The sequence below is a fragment of the Panthera tigris genome, chromosome D2, assembly GCF_018350195.1.
Source record: "Panthera tigris isolate Pti1 chromosome D2, P.tigris_Pti1_mat1.1, whole genome shotgun sequence".
NCBI classification, from domain to species: domain Eukaryota; kingdom Metazoa; phylum Chordata; class Mammalia; order Carnivora; family Felidae; genus Panthera; species Panthera tigris.
Genome location: NC_056670.1, coordinates 31,376,449 through 31,383,380, shown reverse-complemented (window position 1 = coordinate 31,383,380; position 6,932 = coordinate 31,376,449).

The following is a 6,932-nucleotide window of genomic DNA, read 5'->3' as shown; positions in this document are numbered from 1 at the left end:
ACCTTTTCATATGCTTATTAGCCACTCAGTGTCTTCTTTTATGATGGATCTGTTCAAACCTGTTGCCCAATCTTTCTTGGGATGTTTCTCCTTTTACTATTGGTTTGTAGGAGTTCTTTGAACATTCTGAGTACACATCCCTTGTCAGATGAGTCCTTCCGCCTAGAGTTTGCTTTTGCATTTTGTTACGAGTGTGTTTTAAAGAGCCGACGTTTTCAATTTTGATAAAGATCAAATGCTTTATATTTCTTCTTTTATGATTACTGCATTTTGTGTGATAGAGATAGTCTTCTGTTGCCTTCCAGAACGTTTATTGTAATTAGCATTTTTGTTTAAGTCTATTACCCATCGCTAATTATTTTTAATGTGTAGTGTGAGATGGAGGTCGAGGATCATTTTCCCCCCATATTTTTATTCACTGGCTCCAGCGTCATTTTTTTGAAAAGACTTTCCTTTCCGCATTGAATTGCTTTGGCCCCCTTTATCAGAAATCAATGAACTGTGAAAGTGTGAATCTATTTCTTGATCCTCTGTTCTGTTTCATTAATCCATTTGTCTATCCTTACCCCAATACCTTCTTCTAATACCCTAACCTTCTTCTTTTTTTTTTCAATATTATTTTGGATTCTAGATCATACACATTTTTATTACCTTTAGAAGCAACTTGTTAATTTTCATTAAAAAAGTTAAGATTTTGATAAGATGTCATCGAATGTATACATCAATTTGGGGAGAACTGACCTCTTAACATTGAGTTTTCCAGTCTGCAAACAGGCATCTCTTCATTTTCTTAACTTCCCTGGGCCTTATTCTGTCATTTTCAACGTAGAGACTTTGTATATTTTTATTAAACGTATTCCTATATATCTTACAGATTTTTATGCTATTAAAATGGTTTTTCTGGCATTTTCTAATTGACTGTATAAACATACAATTGATTTTGTATAATGACCTTGTATATCGTGCATTACTAAATTTACTAATTAATACTAGCTGTTTTATCTGGGTTCTGTTCATGCGCAAACATATCGTCTGTGAATAAAAAGCATTTTACTCACTCCATACTAAGTGTTATGAATTGTATTTATTTCTCATGCCTTATTGTACTGGCTAAAATCTCCAGCACAGTGTTGAACAGAAGTGATGAGGGCAGACATTATACACATGTTCTGGATCAGAGGGGGAAAGTGTTCATATTTCATCATCAAGTATGACGCCAGCCGTCCGTCAGCTTTCCACAGCTGTTTTCCTTCTATTTTATTCCCACTTTGCTTAGTTTTTATTTATTTATTTATTTATTTATTTATTTATTTATTTATTTTTATTTTTTTAGATCATGAATGGGGATTGGATTTTGTCCGATGCTTTTTCTGCATTGATTGAGATGATCATAACTTTTTTCTTCTTTCTTTGGTTCCTGTGGTAAATTACGGTGATTTATTTTCAGGTGAGAAGCTAGCCTTTCATTACTGGGACAAACCACATTTTGTCATCCTATATTATCCTTTTGGTATCTTTCTGAATTCAACTTGCCCTTATCTTGTTAAGGCATGTTTACATTGATGTTCATGAGGGATGTTGGTCTATACTTTTATTTTTTGTAATAGTGTTGTGAGGTTTCAGTGGTGAGTCAGGCTGGTATCATAAAGTGAGTAGGGGAGCATTTCCTCCTTTCTAGTTTTAGAAAAAGTTGGTATGAGATTGGCATTGGTATTATTTCTATTTTTTTTAGTTTTTTTAAACGTTTATTTATTATTAAGAGACAGACAGAGACAGAGCATGAGCAGGGGAGGGGCAGAGAGAGAGGGAGACACAGAATCCAAAGCAGGTTCCAGGCTCTGAGCTGTCAGCACAGAGCCCCATGTGGGGCTCGAACTCACAAACTGCGAGATCATGACCTGAGATGAAGTCGGTCGCTCAACCAACTGAGCCACCCAGGCGCCCTGGCATAATTTCTTCCTTACATATTTGAAAGAATTTTCAGTGAAGCCACTTGAAAGTAGTGTTTTCTTTGTTGAAGGTTTTAGTTGTTAACCCAATTCTATAATGGATTCAGGCCCATTAATATTTTCTATTTCTTCTTGGGCCAGTTTTGGTCATCTTTACGTTGATGGAATTTCTCCAGTTCATCTAAATTGTCATATTTATTTGTGTATGGTTTTAGTACAGAACTAATTATATCCCCTGTTTTGTTTTTGGTATTGGCAATTTGAGTGTCTTCTTGTTCTCTTTCTTTCTTTTTCGGTCCAGTTAAGGGGTTATCAGTCTTTTGATAAGATCTCTTTCAATCTTTCAAATGATCAGATTTGTCTTTGAGGACTTTTTCTTTTATCTCTCTATTTTTTATATTATTGTTTTTTGCTCTATTTTTTTTTAAGTTTATTTATTTATTTTCAGAGAGAGGGAGAGAGAGGGAGGGAGAGGGAGAGGGAGAGGGAGAGGGAGAGGGAGAGGGAGCTTGGGAGAGGCAGAGAGAGAGGGAGAGAGAGATAGGATCCCAAGCAAGCTTCACACTGTCAGCTCAGAGCCCGATGCGGGGCTCAAACCCACAAACCATGAGCTCATGACCTGACCTGAAACCAAGAGTTGGACGCTTCATCGCCTGACCCACCCAGGCGCCCCTGTTTTCCGCTCTATTAATTCTTTCTTTCTACTTACTATGGAACTTGCTCTTCTTACTTCTTAACATGCACTCTTGGCTCATTGATCTTTTGCTTTATTCCTGTCTAATACAAGCAGTTAGAGCTACGCTTTCTTTTTAGCAGCACTTTATTCACATTCCATTCATCTTGATATGTTTTCTTGTCCATCTCGTTTAGTTTCTTCAAATACTTACAAGGAGGAAGAAAAGGCATGGGGCGACAAAAGAATAAGGAACAGAATGAATGAACAAAACAATAAAGTGGCCAATGTAAGCCATAACATATCAATAATTACTTTATCTTTTTAAAAAGTTTGTTTGTTTGTTTGTTTATTGAGAGTGTGCTGCAAGTGTTGAGTGGGGAAGGGGCAGAAAGAGAGAGAGGGAGAGTGAGAATCCCAAGCAGGCTGCGGGTTGTAAGTGCTGAGCCTGATGTGGGGCTTGGACGCATGAACCATGAGAGCAGAACCATGACCTGAACAGAAATCAAGAGTCAGATGCTTAACCAACTGAGCCACCCATGTGCCCCTACTTTATTTTTTTTTTTAAGATTTTGTTTGTAAGTAATCTCTATACCCAATGTGGGGCTCAGACTTACAACCCCAAGATCAAGAGTGACATGCTCTACTGACTGAGCCAACCAGGCACCCATCTAATAATTACTTTAAACGTAAATCATCTAAATACATCAATTAAAAGATGGAGATTGGCACAGTGGATAGAAAATTACCTAGTCATATAGTATCTACAAGACACCCACTTCACATATAGCAATATAGGTAAAAAGAGAAAAAAATATACTGTGCAAACACTAATTTTTAAAAAGCAGAGTGGCTGTATTAATAAGATCAAGTGGACTTCAGAACAAAGGAAATTACCAGGGACAAAGAAGGACATTAAATATTGATAAAAGGGAAAACACACCAAGAAGACATAGAAATCCTAAAAGTGTATGCACCAGACAACAGAGCTTCAAAATCTATGAAGCAAACACTGACAAAACTGGAAGGAGAAATAGAAATAAATCTATCTGCAGTTACAGTTGGAGACCTTAACATCCCTTTCTCTCTACCAGACAAAAAAATCAATAAAGATATAGAAAAAGTGAGCAATAGTGTCAGTCAACAGATCTAATAGGTATTTATAAAACACTGTCCCCAAACAGTAGAATACATAGTCTTTCAGGTGCTCATGCAAAATTCACAAAAGTGTACCATGTCCTGGACTTTAAAGCAGATTCCAACAAATTAGAAGAATTGAAATCATGTAGTCTGACCACAAGGGGAATCAAACTGGAAATTAATAATAGAATGATAACAGGAAAATCTCCTAACCCTTAAAAAAATACTTAGAACTGAATTATAATGATAGTACAGCATAATTGTGAGATGCAGCAAAAACAGTGCTGAGAGGGAAATTCATAGCCCTGAATACTTATGTCAGAAAAGAGGAAAAGATCTCAAAATAATTTCCCTTAGTTCAAAATATTATCTAACTTCCCAGAGCATTATTCTTTGACCAATGAGTTATTTAGAAGTGTGCTATTTAATTGGCAAATATGTGATGTTTTCTAGACACCTTTTTGTTATTGATATTTAATTTATCCAAGTGTGGTCACAGAACAAACTTTTCATGACTTCAGTCCTTTAAAATTTATTATAATGTGGAGCGCCTGGGTGGTTCAGTCGGTTAAGTGTTCAGCTCTTGGTTTTGGCTCAGGTCATGATCTTGTGGTGTGTGAGTTCGAGCTCCACATTGGGGTTCACACTGACAGTGCAGAGCCCGCTTGGGAGTCTTTCTCTCTCCTTTGCTCCCTCTCCCTCCCTCTCTCTGCCCCTCCCCTGCTTGTGTTCTATCTCTCAAAATAAATAAAATAAACTTTAAAAATGTTTAAAATTTATTATAATGTGTTTTTTGATGAATATCTATACCCATAATATATATAATATCACAATAAGTATTCTGTGTACATATATAAATGATGTATATCCTATAATTGTTAAATGTAATATTCTATAAATGTCAGGTAATTTGTTGAAAACAACTAACAAACTGATAGTTTTCTTCAAATCTGTTTCGTTTGTTCAAATCATATTTCCTTTTTAATCTTATTCAAATACTCAAAGAATAATGTTAGAATAGTCTATTGCTTTTAGAATAGAATACTCTATTGCTTTTAATTGTCTGAAAACTCGCTTCATGTACTTTGAAGCACTTTGAAGTACTTTAGAACATAGACGTTTAGGAAGGTCAAGTCTCCTCGATAAATTGACCATTTATCATGGTGTAATGTCTCTTTATTGCTAGTAACACTTTCTTTTGAAGACTGGTTTGTCCGGTATTACCATAGCAACAAACTTTTCCTACGTAATAAGAAAAACGTGTTTTATATGTTAGGGTACAATATTTTCAATAGAAAATATAGCTGCCTTGAGCAATAAGAGAAAAGGCAAACAAGTCTATCAAATTGATTGCTATAAACTTTGTGTATTTGTTATACATACGGACCAGAGCATATACTCTAGACAATGTGGACAGTTTTATTGGAATCTAAATGTATGTTAACGTATAATAAACTGCACATATTTGACGTGTATAACTTGTAAGTTTAGACACCACCCATGGAACCATGACCACCCCAAGATTGTGACACTATCTATTGCTCCTGCAAGTTTCCTCATGCTCCTTTGTAATCCCACCCTCCTGTCCCTTTATCTTCCCCACCCTCCCAAGCAAACACCAGTCTGCTTTCTTTCACTGGGTGTTAGTTTGCGTTTTCTAAACATGGAATCACACAAGATGTACTCTTCTTTTGTTTGGTTTCTTTCTCTCGGCATACTTATTTTGAGACTCATGCATGTTGTTAAGCATATCCATAGTCTATTCTTTATTACTGAGTAGTAACATATTATATGGATATACCGCAATTTGATTATTCAATCGCCTCTCGACATATGGGTGGTTTCTAGTTATTACAAATAAAACTATCCCGAGTATTTGCATGCAAGTCTTTTTTTAAGCATTCTCTATACCCAAAGTTGGGCTCAAACTCAAAACCCTGAGACCAAGAGTCAGAAGCTCATCTGACTGAAGCCGCATCTGCCCCTGTGTGCGAGCCTGTATGTGGATACGTGCTTTCATTTCTCTTAACTATCTAGGGATGGAATACCTGGTTTGTACACTAGGTGTGTATTTAAACTTCTAAGATACTGACAAACTGTTTTCCAAAGCGGTTGTACCAGTTCACCTTCCCACCAGTAGGGCGTGAGAGTTGCGGTCTTTCCACATTCTTGCCAATGTTTGGTATGGTCAGTCTTTTTCATTGTAGCCATTCTACTAGGTACGATGAAACACCTGTTTCAGTCTTTCGTTCATCTCTCAATTGGCTCTTTATTTTCTTACTGTTGAGATTTGAGAGAGATATATTTATATAATTGAAATATATGTACACGTTTGAGATATATATACACTGGCTCAGAAAAAAGGAAATCTTGCCATTGGCAACACCACGGATGAAACTTAGGGGCATTATGCTGAGTGAAGTAAGTCAGATGGAGAAAGACAAATACTGTATGATATCACTTATACGGAGACTCTTAAACGGCCAAATTAATAGAAGCAGAGTAGAGTGGTGGTGGCCAGGAGCTGCAGGAGGGGGAAATGGGGAGATTCAGGTCAAAGGGTACGAACTTCCAGTTACAAGATTGAGTAAGTTCCGAGGATCTAATGTACACCCTGGTGATTATAGCTAATAGTAGTATATTATAGACTTGAAAGTTGCGAAGATCTTAAATGTCCTCAGTATAAAAAAAAAAAAGGAATGTTCATTATGTGGTGTGATGGAGGTGATACCGTTTTTTGCAATAAACGAGTGTATCAAATCAACAGGTTGTACACCTTAAACTTTCACAATGTTATATGTCAATTATATCTCAGTAAAGCCGAAAACGTTATATAGGTTCTAGCCGGTACAATTAGGCAAGGAAGAGAAATCAGAGGCAAGGAAATTGGTGAGAAATAACTACCACTGTCTTTATTTGCAACATGATGGCCTATGTGAAAAATCTGATGGAATCTCTAAGACAGCCACAAGAATTAAGAAGCAAATTTTGCAAGGCTGCAGGATATAAGATCAATATATTTAGAAATCAATGTGTTTCTTTTTTTTTAATTTTTTTTTTAACGTTTATTTATTTTTGAGACAGAGAGAGACAGAGCATGAACGGGGGAGGGTCAGAGAGAGGGAGACACAGAATCTGAAACAGGCTCCGGGCTCTGAGCCGTCAGCACA